General features: G+C 43.2%; 1 long non-coding RNA gene across 1 annotated transcript in view; it reads left to right on the forward strand.

Moving 5' to 3' along the window:
* The first annotated feature begins 6,090 nt into the window (after positions 1–6,090).
* Positions 6,091–18,720, forward strand: part of LOC309705064 — a 111,470-nt gene continuing 98,840 nt past the window's right edge. The window contains exon 1 of the long non-coding RNA XR_014276473.1: positions 6,091–6,197. This is a non-coding gene — a long non-coding RNA (uncharacterized lncRNA). The remainder of the gene's footprint in view (positions 6,198–18,720) is intronic.

Below are 18,720 nucleotides of genomic sequence, written 5' to 3' on the forward strand. Positions count from 1 at the left end.
ATTCAATGTACTGAAACCAGCACCAACCACTACTGCACTTCACGGCCGTACCACCGGAACACGCCGTATCATAAACCAAAACCTACGGACGTGTTGCGCTTTCGGCGTTGCCAGCGTTTAACTGCACCGTGAGCCAGCATCTGCTTTTCCTTAAACAACTTCTATTTCATAGCCGGCAGGAGCAAGGACTTAACAGTAACCATAAACAAACTTCGAAACCTCGACTTCAATGTACTGAACTTATGGCCGCGTCTCCAGAAGAAATTCTAATGTATTATTGCTACAGAAGCCAGTTTTAGACTAAGTTAAATGTGGAAGGTAAAGTGGGCTGCAACTAGTCCAATGTAGTATGTTATTAGTATCTCGGTAGAAGCAGTTTATTTAACACACTGGAATTTAGCCTCAACTTATGTTGTTAGTATCTTGCGCCAAAAACCAGACACCGACAATTTAATGTGAAAATACGTGTAACTCAGCGAACAGATTAATTTGGAAAGCCCAATATGCACATTTGGTATAATACAACAGGCTGTGCCTTTTTATTTTTGGACATGTCCTCTGTTCGCCTCGCCCCACGATCTCACCAAAGGCCAAATCTGCACCTCCTCAGCACACCAAAGATCCGGGTCACACGGCACCAAGTTGTTGAAATCTCCCAATTCTTTGAATCTTTGGGCTGAAGGAAGGACAATACTCGGTGTATAAATGCTCAATCAACAATCATTTATTTCCATACAATTCAACACATAAGAGCATTAGAACGTCCGGACAGGAGAGATGCCTGCAGAGGGTCAGGCACATGTCTCAAAATGGTGACGGGTTACTCAGCTTTTTATACTCTCTAGTGGCCCCCACCTAGTCGTAAAAGCCTAAACATTCACATTCTTTCTCTCTTACGGCGCCTAAATTATGACCTCGGCTCCCTGTCTTCTCTGCTCCCTGCAAAGGTGGGGGTATGGAATGTTGTCTATCTCCCTAGACACCAAGTCTCCTGCTTACAACCTTCTCTTGATGATTCAACAGTAAAGCATGTCAAGAAAACAGTATAAGACATTCACAGCCGATCAAGGATACAGAGTGATGCACACTTATCTAATGAACTACAAAATGATTATGTTCTTTTAACTCAAAAGTATAATGAGGACTAAACTACATACTGATCACACACTCTATATTAAAGGGTATAATATGATCTACAGCAGTATCATAATTCAACTACTTTGATTACATATATAAGGTAACATATGATAACAGAATAATCTCAACAATAGGAAAGTGTAGGAGAGCAACAGATGAACAAGCGTTACTGTAACAGGAAACACAAGCACGTCATCAGAGGATCTTTATGTTCATCATCATCACTGTTTCCTTGTTCTGTCACAAACACACAACACTTCCTGCTCTCTCTCTGATGGATCTGATTGGCTGTTTCATTCACAGGAGGTCAGGGCGTCACACCAACAGCTTTAACTGCACAACGACACACTTTAAATCATCTGCAGACAAACCTGTGTGTTTGATTTATGAAGAAATAATAAAGACGTGTGTACAGCTGTCCATGAAGCAGCTTCTCACACAAACTCTGACACTTCAGCCACTTTAATTCCTGCAAAGCTGCGTAATAAAGAGCTGTGACTGCTATGAACTGCTGATGATGACTGCATGAAGCTCTCAGCTGAAGCTTCTTTCATTTAGTTTAATGTTAATGTCGCCTTTTTAAGTCTGTGTGAGGATTTTAATGACACACATTAAAGGAGCTTCTTTGATTAAAACCAAATTCATGTTGATTTTCAGCCTGAAATGATAAAAACTTTAATAATTCTGTTTATAATCATCAACCTGGAGACTAATGAAAAGTATAATAGTGAAAGAAAGCCTTTATTATTTGAGTAATGCCTGAATCTGCTCAGAGACGGAGACAACACAGAGGTGTTGATGACAGTTTGACATTAACTGAATTAAAAACAAAGTGCTCTTATTGTGAAAATCTGCCTCCTACTTCTTTAAATCATTTTTATGTATTTTTTAACCTCACAGTGAAACATTGAGGCATTAATCTGACACAGTTTGATCAGCAGCTGTGTTTTCACTGACGTTTCACTTTGATTTGTTCAGACTGAGCAGAGAGGATCGGTTCTCTGTGTGCGCACTGCTGAGAAACACAAGCTCATTTCTGCTGTTTCATGAAAACAGTGTTATGGAGGAACAAGAAGTTCAGCCTCTAAACTCTCAGCGTGAGGACTGAGTGAAGAGTTTCAGAGCAGAGAGTTTTGGCTCACAGATTTTAGCGTCTACACAAAGAGACGATTACGCACTTGATCTGAGAACATCTCCACCTCCTACAAACAAACTCTCCTACGAGCAGCTGTAACAACTAGGGATGGGTATTGATAAGATTTTCACGATTCCGATTCCACTTTCGATTCTGTTTAACGATTCGATTCTCTTATCGATTCTTTTTTAAAAAGGAGAACACTAAGGTCGATTAGCTTAGAGCTTTGTTTTATATCGTCTCTTTGAACAAGATAGAAATTTAGGAGTAACATGGCCTTACAAACCCAACAGGGAGATCTTAAGAGATCCAGCCTGCGGCTCTTCAATGGGGTGTCACAGGATCCCCAGGAAAAAAAATTGTAAATGTAAAATAATAAAATAAATATTCTTCTGTAGCAATAACAAAGTGTAACATAAATTATTCTGTAGCAATTACACAAGAATATTCAGTAATGTCCCTGCCTACAATTAAACACATTCACTTACTGAAAATCATCTGCTGTGGCAAATGGGTGCAAGCCTTTGACCACAAACTGAGTCACTGCTCGGTGACATTCGTCTATCCTGCCTGAAAGGAGACGCTACCGGTAGACTGCAGCAAGAACTGCCAGCATCTGAGCCAGACTCTGTCTCTCGTCATGGTCACCTAAATGCACAGTAATAGCAGGTTTGTAATAAGGCAGATCGCGCTAACATAATATGCACTGTTAGTTGATTATTTACCTGCCGCATTAACGGGAGAGGACGTGCAAACGTTACCGCTGCTGCTGGGTTGAGATTCACGAGACCGGAGCGGAATTAAAAACACGACATTCATTTAAGGTCATCGCGTGTTTTGTGAGCAAATGCTTTTGCATATTCGTAGTGTTTCCTCCCTTAAATGAAATATCTACTTTGCAAGTATTGCAAGTTGCCCTGTTGTCATCCGTTCTCGTAAAGTATGACCAAACTTTTGAGCGTTTGAGCCGCTTACGTGCCGTGTTTCCTGCCAGGTAAATGACGCTCCGCAACGTGGTGACGTCATTCGGGGCGACTGGAATCGATAAGGGAATCGTTTGCAAAAATGGCAAACGATTCCAAGGAATTGAAACAGTGGGAACCGGTTCTCAACAAGAACCGGTTTTCGATACCCATCCCTAGTAAGAACCACAACAGGCAGAAGACTGGATTTCTTCAGGTCAGATTTCATGCAGTTTGCATAAATTGTGTGTCACAGACATTGTAGTTCACATTTGTGTGACTCGTTTAAATCTTCTCCTCCTGAAAGTGAAACTCTTACAAACACATAAGGACACAAAAATCCTCGTGTCCACAGCTTTCAGTCCCAAACTGACTCTGAGCCTCGTCAGTAAATCCGTCAGCTTTTTACCATCTAAAGAAGTCTTTGTGCTGCTGCAGACGTTAGTAAATCTGACCCGAAATGTTCTTTTTTCTTTAAACTCACAGGCTGCTCTCCTTTAAATGACCTGCAGGAATCAGCAGGGTCAGAACATGTGTGTGTGGCAGAGTCTGAGCAGAAACCTGCTGCAGGTTGATCAAACTAAAGTCATATTAAGGAGCTACTGGCACAGAATTAAAGTTATAAATGAAGTTTACAGAACACTGTTTGCCTTTAATTCTCTAAGCACAGATAAATGAACACCATTGGACTTTATCAGAAATGAATGAAATATCACTGGGATCAGGTGTAAAGTGACACGTGGAAGACTGGGTTTGTTTTTTAATACTTAAAGTTTTTTTTTTTTTTTTTTTTTTTTTTTCTAAATGACATCAGAAACAGCAGTATGCGACATTACGTGATGGCAGAGCTTCAGTTCATCCTTTGTCATTTTTTTTTTTTTTTTTTTTTTAATAAATAGGACAGGGGGAATGAATGAGAGAGAGAGGGGGAGAGAAAGAAAGAAAACCAAAGGGGAGAAGAGACGGTGAGAAGGGGGGGAAGAGAGAGAAAAAAAAACAAAACTCCTGGGTCACCTGTATGGAGAAAAAAAACAAACAAACAAACAAACAAAAACAAACAGAGGAGACAGCAAACAACAAAGAGCAACATAATAATAGAGAAAACAAAGCACCATCACAATAAACTAGCTAGCCATAGATATCAATATTTACTAAATAATAAACGATATTGTGCAGCACGCAAGATAGACAGCGCACAGTGTGCTTTGAGGCAGCAGCCAAGAAAGCTTTAGTCCGCGTCTGTGAATACCCATGTGTGCATACCTGTGTGGATCAGCATGCTTGCATTCCAAAGGTTTCTCCATGTAATGATCTGCTAGGGAGTGTGGGGGGGCCACAGCCCCGTCCTCCAGGGTGTGAAGCGGGTATGGAGGAGATCAAAACTCCAGACATCCAGAGGCCCCCAGAACACAAGAGACCATGGAAGACCAACAGAGGGGCAGCCGCGCCACTGTTCCAGTAAGAGCTGAGGAGAGTCCCAGATGAGGGCTCGCCCAGCAGCCGCGGAGCAGAAGTCAGGGGGAGTTGCAGTGACGCGCCCGTGAACTCCGCCGGCCCCCAGCTGCGCCTGAGTGACCGAGCCCTAGGCCGAGAGGCCGGGGGCACCCCACCTCCAAAGGGGCCCGAGCGAGCCCCAGGCCCCAGGCCCCGACAAGCGGCCGCCAAGGAGTGAGCCGGTGTGTACCCGGACGCCCACCCCCAGACACAAAGAACCACTTTAATACTTTAATACTTAAAGTTATCAAACAGAAACAACAGAAGTCCAAATGGTGCACTTGAATACAGAGAGAACAGAAATGATGGAGGAATCATTTAGTTCCACTCAGAAATATGAACGTCAGGTTAATCAGACGATGGACTGAAGAACAATCAGAGTGTTTCCATATAGAAACATCTGTTTGTTCTTAATCACTCACTCAAAAAAGAGAAACTGGATGCCTGTTACATTTACAGGAGTTTGAAGAAAACATGTTTCTGAAATGAACATAATTAAATCATACAGGGAGTGCAGAATTATTAGGCAAGTTGTATTTTTGAGGAATAATTTTATTATTGAACAACAACCATGTTCTCAATGAACCCAAAAAACTCATTAATATCAAAGCTGAATGTTTCTGGAAGTAGTTTTTAGTTTGTTTTTAGTTTTAGCCCCCCCACACTCCCTAGCAGATCATTACATGGAGAAACCTTTGGAATACAAGCATGCTGATCCACACAGGTGTGCACACAGGTGTACACACGGGTGTTCACAGACGCGGACTACAGCTTTCTTGGCTGCTGCCTCAAAGCACATTGTGCGCTGTCTATCTTGCGTGCTGCACAATATCGGTTATTATTTAGTATCTACTGTTATCTACTGCTAGCTAGTTTATTGTGATGGTGCTTTTTTTTTTTATTATGTTGCTCTTTGTTGTTTGCTGTCTCCTCTGTTTTTTTTTTCTCCATACAGGTGACCCAGGTGTTTTTTGTTTTGTTTGTTTGTTTGTTTTTTCTTTTCTTTCTTCCCCCCTTCTCACCGTCTCTTCTCCCCTTTGGTTTTCTTTCTCTCCCTCTCTTTCTTTCATTCTTTCTCCCTGTCCTATCCCCCAGTCATGTCTGTCCCGTTTGTAGCAACTGAAAATAAAATAAATTCATAATTATAATAAAGGTCAATCAAATGGACCAATATGGCAAGGCCATGATGATCCACTTGGTAAAATAAATCCGCTTGGCATCTTTCTTGGCCTTAAGACAACAATTCTGATGCTAAAGATCCAAACGGGACACAAAAAAAAAAAAAAAAAAAAAATACATTTCTGACATTCAAAAACAAAACAAAAACAAATCAGCGACCAATATAGCCACCTTTCTTTGCAAGGACACTCAAAAGCCTGCCATCCATGGATTCTGTCAGTGTTTTGATCTGTTCACCATCAACATTGCGTGCAGCAGCAACCACAGCCTCCCAGACACTGTTCAGAGAGGTGTACTGTTTTCCCTCCTTGTAAATCTCACATTTGATGATGGACCACAGGTTCTCAATGGGGTTCAGATCAGGTGAACAAGGAGGCCATGTCATTAGTTTTTCTTCTTTTATACCCTTTCTTGCAGCCACGCTGTGGAGTACTTGGACGCGTGTGATGGAGCATTGTCCTGCATGAAAATCATGTTTTTCTTGAAGGATGCAGACTTCTTCCTGTACCACTGCTTGAAGAAGGTGTCTTCCAGAAACTGGCAGTAGGACTGGGAGTTGAGCTTGACTCCATCCTCAACCCGAAAAGGCCCCACAAGCTCATCTTTGATGATACCAGCCCAAACCAGTACTCCACCTTGCTGGCGTCTGAGTGGGACTGGAGCTCTCTGCCCTTTACCAATCCAGCCACGGGCCCATCCATCTGGCCCATCAAGACTCACTCTCATTTCATCAGTCCATAAAACCTTAGAAAAACCAGTCTTGAGATATTTCTTGGCCCAGTCTTGACGTTTCAGCTTGTGTGTCTTGTTCAGTGGTGGTCGTCTTTCAGCCTTTCTTACCTTGGCCATGTCTCTGAGTATTGCACACCTTGTGCTTTTGGGCACTCCAGTGATGTTGCAGCTCTGAAATATGGCCAAACTGGTGGCAAGTGGCATCTTGGCAGCTGCACGCTTGACTTTTCTCAGTTCATGGGCAGTTATTTTGCTCCTTGGTTTTTCCACACGCTTCTTGCGACCCTCTTGACTATTTTGAATGAAACGCTTGATTGTTCGATGATCACGCTGCAGAAGCTTTGCAATTTTGAGACTGCTGCATCCCTCTGCAAGATATCTCACTATTTTTGACTTTTCTGAGCCTGTCAAGTCCTTCTTTTGACCCATTTTGCCAAAGGAAAGGACGTTGCCTAATAATTATGCACACCTGATATAGGGTGTTGATGTCATTAGACCACACCCCTTCTCATTACAGAGATGCACATCACCTAATATGCTTAATTGGTAGTAGGCTTTCGAGCCTATACAGCTTGGAGTAAGACAACATGCATGAAGAGGATGATGTGGACAAAATACTTATTTGCCTAATAACTCTGCACTCCCTGTATTCCCAGAACCACCATGTAATGAAGACCACTTTTTGTCTACATGAGGTGCAGGAACAGTCTGTGGAGCAAGAGACACCATACTTCTTACTCCTCTCAAAGGGAACAAGGTGGGATTTTACATCTTTTAGAAACTTCTCAAACGTGATTATCAGTAGAGATCTCATTTCAACTGATTTAACTGATTTATTCATTCCATATTACTGGTTTATTTCCCATTCCCCCCCCCCCCCCCCCCCCCCCAAAGAGATTGGGAACTAAGAGAAATCAGTCTGTAATCCTACAAAAAAAATCTGTGAAAAGAAAATGTTTTGTTGTTCTTCTGCTTCTTTTATCTGGAAATGTGCAACCTAATCCTGGTCCAGATTGCAAATTCTTAAGTACTCCTTGTGATTTTAAAACTCGAACAGGTCTTGGTATCACTCATTTAAATGTCAGAAGTCTTCTTCCCAAACTTGATTTTGTGAAAATTTGGATGAAAGTTAGATACTGATATTCTTATATTATCAGAAACCTGGCTTACTAAATCAATTATTGACAAAGACATTGCAATAATGGGCTATAATCTTTTCCGTTGCGACTGCCCCAGAAAGGGTGGCGGTGTTGCAATTTATGTAAAAAGCAAATTCCATGTTACTGTCGATTCATCGGTACCTGTTCGTAAACAGTTTGAACTTCTTGCCCTCAAGCTCCAACTTTTCAAGGGCTATTTTATTACCATTGTGGGCTGTTATAGACCCCCCTCTGCTAGTAGTGAGGCTTTAGTTTCACTTAGTGAAAAACTATCTACTTTAGATTTTAATGGAATTGTGCTGGCCGGAGATTTCAACTGGGACTGGTTGTCCTCTGCCTCAGACAGTTTTAAATCCATGTGTGATTCATATAATCTCACACAACTAATTTACAGCACATCTCGTCCAAATCTTAAATGCCCAGAAAAGTCATCACTTATTGATTTATTTTTAACTAATATGCCGTATAAATATTCTCACACTGGGGTTTTCGCAAATGATATCAGTGACCACTGTGTGGTAGCTGTAGTCAGACAATTGAAGCTCCCAAAATCAAGGCCACAAATAGCTTTTAAAAAGATGTAACAATGTGACATAATGCAATATAATAGTGTCAGTTACACATTGTGGGTTGCACTGTGGCCACACAGCAAAAATGCCAGTGTTGATTTTTCAGTGTTAGCAGAATTCAACAGAGTTCCGAGTTAGTTCAACACTTAATCGAGTTAAAATAACACATCGGGAGTTGATTCCTGAAAAGTGTTAGTGTGGATTTTAGTCGTTACTGCATTTTAACACTGTGGGTGTTAAATTAGACCACACCTTCATTTCCTGTGGAGCTCCGCATTCCAGAATCTTCGGTCGCCACTTTTTCTTGCTGCTGCGGTAAGTTTTATTCGGTTAAATATTAAGTTTTAGATTGATGTTAGAGCAGGTAACATGATAACTAGTAAAAAAATATTATTTATATCAAAATACATCATCTTTAAGTGTCATATTTGAATTTTAACTGTTTTTGTTAAGCTGGGCTACTGCTAGCTAGAACTCTGCAAAGTACCAGTTTCTTTCCTAATATTCATTTAGCATAATCTGGCTGTTGGCAGACTGTAATGAATATTACTTGTTAATATATGTCACAGTTTTTATTAAATGCCTTTTATTTATTTTCGAATTAAACTGCTAAAGCCTTAGGGTCAGTGGTCTCAAACTCGCGGCCCAGAGGCCACTTACGGCCCACGTCAGGTCAGGTGAGGTGAAGCAGTATAATGCAATTTGGCCCTTAAAGTGACTTTTTTTTGTCATTAGCCAAAAATGATTTAATATGAAGGCAATAAGGGCAGAGTGTTACGGGCCCTCATAGGCAGCGTAGTCCGTGCTGCGGGGAGAACGTGGAACTGCCCCTCCCGTTGTGTGTTTGAGCGCGAGAGAGGGAGAAAGTAGGAGCTGTTACCGAGGAGAAATGGAAGAAGAAAGCATGTAAATATAATAATAACCACTGCCGCCAAAATGAGTGCCTGGTTGTAAGAAAGCTGTTAAGACTCGACTGTACACTGTGTTCGCTGACAGTAAAGCTACAAGCCCGACAACCCGACGTATTAGCCAGAGGTGTCATTACCACGGTTCAGAGCCGCGGACCTGGCCGAGGTAACAAGAGAGTACAAACAGGTGGTTTGATTGGCTTTGTTAGTTCAGCGAGAGTCAAAAACTAATGTGAACACTTATTTCTGCATTTTTATTTTGTTAAATATGAACACAATTAAAGCAGAAGTGCTGCAAAGTGTCTGACCAGAAAGAGAGGACCATTGTGTTCATTTGGTAGTTCAATTAAAGGCATCGGTTAGTTAAGAGTGAGGGGGGGGGGGGGGGGGGGGGGGGGGAATGCGTTCATATTTGCAGTTTTGTCTTGTGATACAATATTTGAAATTTAAAAACGAACAAACCAAACGCTACATTGTCAGGAATATTTGTGGGTGTTTTCTTTGTGGTTTCTGTTTTTTTGAAGTAGCCCTCCAATGAGATGACAGCTCATTTAAGTTTGAGACCCTGCCTTAGGTGAACTAGGATGCTTAAGGGTAACCTGGGAGTTACATTACACTATAATGGCCCCTACATCTTGTAAATTATGGGAATTTCATCATAGTGCGCATTTCTGTAGCCAGTAGGTATTTTTCTTTTTTTTTAGATTTACATTTGTTTGTGGTACATTAAGCATTTTCTAGTCTAAAAATGAATAACAGGGTTATATTAGGGTTTGTTAGAGAGTGGGGAGGGGTTTTATGGCGTAAAATATATAAAAATAATAAAATAGAAATATGGTTCCTACTAACCCCTGTGATAGTTGAGAGAATACTGTATTGCAGTCATGTTACACAGCTTGTACTACTTAAAAATGGACCAAGGATGTTTTTTCTTAACAAAATTAATTTAAGCTCAGTCTAAAGGGACTAGACATGCTAGATATTTTGCAAAGAAATGGTGTTATATGCTGGACCTTATTTTACTCTTGGAAGGTGGTGATATGCTGGTTCCTGAGAAGAGATGAAGTAATCAAAGTCAGCTTTTCAAGACAGCCCCAAGACTCTTCGCAACTTGTGTTCAAATGTGAGGCCGTTGTCAGGTGATAAATGCAAGGAAGAGGTACTCAACTGACATGAAACGTGTCAAAGACAACATGAAGGTGACATTTCAACATAGGCAAAAACTGGTTCAAGAACCTGCCACAGCTTCTGCTGTCCTGGACCTTTTCCCAAGATTTCTGGATACACCTGGCTTGGTAAGGCATAAAATGATTTAATGACCGCTTTGTGGTTCCTTTGTTTGTTTTCTTGTTAAAGTGTTGTTTCTGTTGTTACACTTTGTGTTTAAGATTGACCAAGACTTCACAATGCTGTTTGTTGGGGAGGAAGTGTCTGCAAAGTTCTTTGCAAAGTGGCCAACATTCTTCAAGCCAAGGATCATCAAAGACTGCAAAAATCTGTCTCAGAGTACAGAATTGGATCAGCTGCTCATTTCTGCACAGCGTTACTCTGACGAGGGTGGTAAGTGTAAGTTGGAAATGGTAGATTTTGCATGCCTTTACAGCATTTGCTTAATTCCCACAACACAATATATCACTGGACCATACTGGTAAACCTTTACTACAAATTGGAATACAGCTGTCCATTTTCTAAATCACATTGGGTTTCTGTTCATTTCTGTATGGTATGAAAACAAGCTTACAAACATGTTAAACTTGAAATGACATTTAAATGGTAAATGGCCTGCATTTGTATAGCGCTTTTCTAGTCCATAGGACCCCAAAGCGCTTTACACTACATTCAGTCATCCACCCATTCACACACACATTCACACACTGGCGATAGCAAGCTACATTGTAGCCACAGCTGCCCTGGGGCACACTGACAGAGGCGAGGCTGCCGGACACAGGCGCCACCGGGCCCTCTGACCACCACCAGTAGGCAAACACGGGGTTAGTATCTTGCCCAAGGATATTTGGCACGGAGCCAGGGTGCAGCCTGGGATCGAACCACCGACCTTCTGATTAGTGGCTGACCTGCTCTGCCACCTGAGCTACAGCCACCCTACATTATTATTTGCGTTATATCTGGAACCATTGCCTCAATATATAAGACAAAATAAAGAAGTAGAAGGTATTAATATCCATGAAAAGGAGCATAAATTAGCCTGCTATGCAGATGATATTTTAATATTTTTGGGTCAACCATCAAACTCTTTACCTAAATTAATGCAATCATTTGAATACTTTGGTCGACCATCTGGATATAGGGTTAATATGAGTAAAACACAATTGCTTAAGTAAGTATAAGTATCAATTAGCATGGCAAACAGAGTACTTTAAATATCTAGGAGTCATAATACCTAAGGATCTTACAGAACTATTAGAACGAAATTATTTACCAATACAGAAAAAAATTAAGGAACATATAGCGAGATGGAATCTAATTCCATCCATCCATCCATCTTCATCCGCTTTATCCGAGGCCGGGTCGCGGGGGCAGCAGCCTGAGCAAAGAGGCCCAGACCTCCCTCTCCCCAGCCACCTCCTCCAGCTTATCCGGGGGAATACCAAGGCGTTCCCAGGCCAGCCGAGAGATATAATCTCTCCAGCGTGTCCTGGGTCTGCCCCGGGGCCTCCTCCCGGTGGGACATGCCTGGAACACCTCACCCAGGAGGCGCCCAGGGGGCATCCTTGTCAGATGCCCGAACCACCTCAGCTGGCTCCTTTCGATGTGGAGCAGCAGCTGCTCTACTCTGAGCCCCTCCCGGATGGCTGAACTTCTCACCCTATCTCTAAGGGAGAGGCCAGCCACCCTTCGGAGGAAGCTCATTTCTGCCGCTTGTATCCGCGATCTCGTTCTTTCGGTCACTACCCACAGCTCGTGGCCATAGGTGAGGGTAGGGACGTAGATCGACCGGTAAATTGAGAGCTTCGCTTTTACACTCAGCTCCCTCTTCACCACGACGGACCGGTGCAGCGTCCGCATTACTGCAGCTGCAGCCCCAATCCGTCTGTCGATCTCCGGCTCCCTTCTCCCATCACTCGCGAACAAGACCCCGAGATACTTGAACTCCTCCACTTGGGGCAGGAACTCATCCCCGACCCGGAGTGGGCACTCCACCCTTTTCCGGCTGAGAACCATGGCCTCAGATTTGGAGGTGCTGATCCTCATTCCCGCTGCTTCACACTCGGCTGCGAACCGTTCCAGTGCGAGCTGGAGGCCCTCACCCGATGAAGCCAACAGAACCACATCATCCGCAAAAATCAGAGATGAGATTCTGAGGCCACCAAAGCGAAAGCCCTCCGCCACTTGGCTGCGCCTAGAAATCCTGTCCATAAAAATTATGAACAGAACCGGAGACAAAGGGCAGCCCTGGCGGAGCCCATCACCCACCGGGAACGAGTCCGACTTATTGCCGGCAATGCGAACCAAGCTCTTGCAACGGTTGTATAGGGATTGAATGGCCCGTAGCAATGGGCCAGACACCCCATACTGCCGCAACACCTCCCACAGGACACCCCGAGGGACACGGTCGAATGCCTTCTCCAAGTCCACAAAACACATGTAGACTGGTTGGGCAATCTCCCATGCACCCTCAAGTATCCTCGAGAGGATAAAGAGCTGGTCCAGTGTTCCACGACCAGGACGAAAACCGCATTATTCCTCCTGTATCCGAGGTTCGACTAGCGGACGAACTCTCCTTTCCAGCACCCTGGCATAGACTTTCCCAGGGAGGCTGAGGAGTGTGATCCCCCTGTAGTTGGAACACACCCTCCGGTCCCCCTTCTTAAAGATGGGGACCACCACCCCGGTCTGCCAGTCCACAGGTACTGCCCCTGATCTCCACGCAACATTGCAGAGGCGTGTCAACCAGGACAGCCCTACAACGTCCAGAGCCTTCAGGAACTCGGGGCGGACCTCATCAACACCAGGGGCTCTGCCACCAAGGAGCTGTTTAACTGCCTCAGTGACCTCGCCCCCGGAAATTGGTGGGTCATTCCCCTCATCCCCAGACTCTGCTTCCTCCTCGGAAGACATGTCAGTGGGATTAAGGAGGTCCTCGAAGTATTCCTTCCACCGCCTGACAATTTTCTCAGTCGACGTCAGCAGCGCTCCGCCAGCACTATACACAGTGCAGGTAGAGCACCGCTTTCCCCTCCTGAGACGCCTGACGGTTTGCCAGAATCTCTTCGAGGCAGTCCGAAAGTCTTTTTCCATGGCCTCTCCGAACTCCTCCCACACCCGAGTTTTTGCTTCAGCCACTGCCCGAGCCGCATTCCGCTTGGCCTGTCGATACCTGTCGGCTGCCTCCGGAGTCCCACAGGCTAACCAAGCCCGATAGGACTCCTTCTTCAGCCTGTTGGCTCCCTTCACCTCTGGTGTCCACCATTTGGTTCGGGGATTACCACCACGGCAGGCACCAACCACCTTGCGGCCGCAGCGCAATGCAGCAGCTTCGGCAATGGAGACGCTGAACATGGTCCATTCGGACTCAATGTCCCCAGTCTCCCTCGGAATGCTGTTGAAGCTCTGCCGGAGGTGTGTGTTGAAGATCTCGCGGACTGGGGCCTCTGCTAGACGTTCCCAGCACACCCTCACTACGCGTTTAGGTGCACCAGGTCTGTCCAGCGTCCTCCCCCGCCACCTGATCCAACTCACCACCAGGTGGTGATCAGTTGACAGCTCAGCCCCTCTCTTTACCTGAGTGTCCAGAACATATGGTCGCAAGTCTGGTGATACAATTACAAAATCGATCATCGACCTACGGCCTAGAGCGTCCTGGTGCCACGTGCACTTATGGACACTCTTATGTTCGAACAGGGTGTTCGTTATGGCCAAACTGTGATTAGCACAGAAGTCCAATAACAAAGCACCGCTCGGGTTCAGATCAGGGAGGCCGTTCCTCCCAATCACGCCCCTCCAGGTCTTGCTGTCATTACCCACGTGAGCATTTAAGTCTCCCAGCAGGACAACAGAGTCTCCAGGTGGAGCACCTTCCAGCACCCCCCCCCCCCCCCCCCCCAGGGACTCTAAGAAGGCTGGGTACTCTGAACTGCCACTCGGCGCATAAGCGCAGATGACAGTCAGGACCCGTTCCCCGACCCTAAGGCGCAGGGAACAAAACCTCTCGTCCATCGGGAAAAACCACAACGTACCGGCAGCAAGCCGAGGGGATATTAGAATACCCACCCCAGCCCGCCGCCTCTCACCAGGGGCAACTCCAGACTGAGACAGAGTCCAGCCCCTCTCCAGGAGACTGGTTCCAGAGCCCAAGCCATGCGTAGAGGTGAGCCCGACTATATCTAGCCGGTACCTCTCAACCTCACGCACTAACTCAGGCTCCTTCCCCACCAGAGAGGTGACATTCCATGTCCCAATTGCCAGTCTTGGCAGCCGGGGGTCAGTCCGCCAGGGCTTCCGCTCCTGGCCGCCACCCGGCACACAATGCACCCGACCCCTATGGCGCCTCCTGCGGGTGGTGGGCCTGCCGGAGGATGGGCCCATGTCTCCTCTTCGGGCTGTGCCCGGCCGGGCCCCATGGACTAAGGCCCAGCCACCAGACGCTCGCCCTCGGGCACCCTCCCCGGGCCTGGCTCCAGGGCGGGGCCCCGGTAACCCTATCCCGGGCAGGGTAAACTGTTCCCTCGATATCCTTTTCATAAGGGTCTTCTGATTCTGATCTAATTCCATATTTAAGTTTATATTTTAGAATAGACTCAATTAAAATTAATATTCTTCCTAAATTATTATATTTATTTCAAACATTACCAATAGAAATTAACCAGAAACAGTTTAATGAATGGGATAAAATTTTGTCAAGATACATATGGCAAGGAAAAAGGCCCCGAATTAGATTTAAAACCCTACAACTTAACAAAGGAAAAGGGGGTGGGGCTTACCTTCTCTTAGGGAATATTATTGGGCAGCACAATTAAGGCCTATGATATGCTGATGTAATCCTTCATATGACGCTCAATGGAAAGTTATTGAGGAGAGTCTGACCTCCATCCCCATATAAGCTATTATAGCAGACAGAAGCTTGCAAAATTTAATAAAAACTATTGAAAATCCATGGATCAAGTTGACTTTTAAAATTTGGGAAACAGTAATAAAAGAATATAAACTAGAAGAGGATATAGCAGTTCTTAAGTGGTGTGCATATGACACACATTTTGCTCCAAATAAATTGGACACCAGATTCAAAGATTGGACATATAAAGGATTAACAGCTTTATGTATGGTAATGGAGGAAGGCAGACTAATTAGTTTTGATAAAATGAAAGACAAATATTCATTAGAAACACAGGATTTTTATAGATGTCTACAGATGAGGCATTTTGTCAATAAAACGATAAAAGCTAAGGCTGAATTGAGTAAACAGCTGCTAGATGTATTTAAAAGGGCAGTTCAAATAAAAATAGAGGTATTATAGGTGACCTCTATAAAGGATTAACAAATATGAAATTACACTCAACCTTGTATATCAAAACAAAATGGAAAATGGAGGGAGGAATAGAGATAAAGGAGGAAGAATGGACAACAATATGGGCATATCAATGGAAATGTAGCAGCTCACAGAGCTGGCGGGAATTTGGGTGGAAAAGCCTGATAAGATATTTTATTACACCTCACCAAAAATCTCACTATGAAGGTAACCCTCCCGCTTGCTGGAGAAATTGTGGAAATACAAATGCAAATCACTATCATATTTTCTGGGACTGTCATGTTATTAAAACTTATTGAAAGGGAATACATGCAGCGATACACGAGACATTTGGAAGATATTTACCTTTGGAAAGTAAAACTCTACGTTTTGGACTTATGCCAGAAGGATGGACAAAGAATGATAAATACTTGTTTAATATTTTACTGGCAGCAGGAAAAAAAGCCATCACAAAAAAATGTCTTTCTTCAGAGAGCCCAACTATGAACACGTGGATGAACATCACACTGGACATTTACAGAATGGAGAAAATGACAGCAGATGTGAACTACAAGAGCGACCTGTTTGTATCATGATGGAAGAAATGGATGGACTACATTAGAAAACGCAGGCCAGTTTTTGATTTTGCATTAGATTTTGACTTTGTTAACTACTAGAAGACTAGAGGAAAAATTAGTTACATTAATGGAAACAAAAACACACTCCCTATATTTATTTATTTTTCTTTCCTTTTTCTTTTTCCTCATGTATTTTTTATTTATGTTGTTTGTTGTTTCCTGTTTTGCTTCTTTTTCTTTTCTTCTTCTTCTTTCATTCTTATTGTATGGATATTTTAGTTGTTTAAATATAGAAAAAAAGAAAAAAATATATGTACTGAAAGAAAGCTGAAGTTGATGGTATTGTATAGTGATTCTAAAATGTCAATAAAATAAAAAATAAAAAAAAGCTGGAATCAAATGAGTCCAAGTCTTCTGGTGATTCAGCATCACATTCATCTTTGCTCCTTGTTCTGCATCCCCACCATGGACTTCATTCCTTTCCAAGCCAGCCTTGAGTGTCCTTTATTCAGCTCATGCTCTGCTTTACTTTTACATCTGATTTTAGCTGCTTTTCTGTTTTCTCTTTGCCAGAGGTTTCCTCAGCGTCATGGATTCTTTTCATTTTACTCAGCATGTGTCTGGTCCCACACACACCAAAGGACACACACTGGACCTTGTTTTTACTTTAGGTTTAAACATTGATTTTATTTGTACTGAGGACATTTTTATTTCGGATCATCATTGTATTCTTTTTAATCTGTCTTTCCATTTGTCCCTCTCTCCTATTCGACATGTGGTTAGCTCTCGCATCTTAACTTCGTCTAGTGCTGTTAAATTTTCCGATGCTTTTAATTTAGTTTTATCTCCTTATAATGATGTTCATTTTTTAACAAATCTTTTTAATAATCATTGTCTTTGTATTTTAGACAATGTTTGTCCTGTCAAAGTTAGACTAGCTCCGGTTTCAAAGTCGTCTCCCTGGTCAAATGACAGCATTCACTTCTTAAAGCGTTGCTGCCGTAAGGTTGAGCGTTTATGGAGGAAAACGCGTTTGCATGTCCATCTCCTTCATTTAAAGGACCTTTTAGTCTCTTTTAACACTTCAGTTCGAGATGCGAGGGCGGCCTATTTCTCAGACTTAGTGTCTAAGAGCAGAGGTAACCCTAAGGTACTATTCGACACCATTAGTGATATTGTTGCACCTGCTCCACCTGCTGTCCCAATTTCATCAAATGAATATTGTGAAAAATTTCTTTCTTTCTTCGTTGAAAAAGTCAGTAACGTGAGGAACAATATCTCTCCTTCTGTGTCTCTCTTGTCTGATCCAACTCAAGCTAGGCCTGTAATTTTAGAAAGATTTTTACCTGCGTCCTTACCTGAGCTGGTCAAGTTGGTTAATTCAATGAAAGCATCCTCCTGCTCTCTTGATATTTTACCTGGATCTTTGTTTAAAAATGTCTTTCAGTCTATTGGTCCCTGTGTGCTCACAATTATCAATACCTCACTGGTTTCTGGTCAGGTCCCTGTTTATTGTAAGAATGCTGTTATTCACCCACTGTTAAAAAAACCTAAGCTTGATGCTTCTCTTCTCAGTAGCTACAGACCGATTTCAAAATTACCGTTCATTTCTAAGATTTTAGAAAAGGTTGTGGCTAAGCAGCTTATAGCTGTTCTAGATGAATACAGCATTCTGGATAAATTCCAATCTGGCTTTCGTAGAGCTCATTCTACTGAAACTACACTTCTTAGAGTCTCCAACGACATTTTGATGAGATGTGACGCAGGAGAATGCTCCGTTCTGTTGATGTTGGACCTGACCTCCGCCTTTGATACTGTGGACCATCATATTCTGCTAGATAGGCTGAGAGACTGGGTGGGTATATCAGGGGCTGCTTTGGACTGGTTTGAATCCTATTTGCATGAACGATCCTTTTCTGTGGCTACCTCTAAGTACAGTTCCTCTTCTACTTTTCTTACCTATGGTGTGCCGCAAGGTTCAGTTTTGGGGCCTTTATTGTTCTTACTGTATTTACTTCCTCTTCAACACTTATTAAGCACTTTTAAGGACATTTCGTATCACTGCTATGCAGATGATATTCAGGTATACATCTCCTTTAAGCCCCATGATGTTTCCAAGCTACAGATTTTGCACAAGCGCATAGACTCCATTAGATGTTGGATGGCTGGAAACTTTCTTCAACTAAATGAGGAGAAGACTGAAGTTCTTGTTTGTGCTCCTAAAAATTTTGTACCTGGTGTTATGGAAAACTTAGGTCCACTTGCTACATTTGCAAAACCGTCTATCAGGAGCCTTGGTGTTAGTATTGACTCAGCTCTGACTTTGGATGCCCATGTAAAATCTTTGGTTCGCTCCTGTTTTTATCATTTGAGAAACATTGCTAAGCTGAGTCCCATTGT

The sequence above is a fragment of the Aulonocara stuartgranti genome, assembly GCF_965226115.1.
Source record: "Aulonocara stuartgranti genome assembly, chromosome: 4".
Taxonomy (NCBI): domain Eukaryota; kingdom Metazoa; phylum Chordata; class Actinopteri; order Cichliformes; family Cichlidae; genus Aulonocara; species Aulonocara stuartgranti.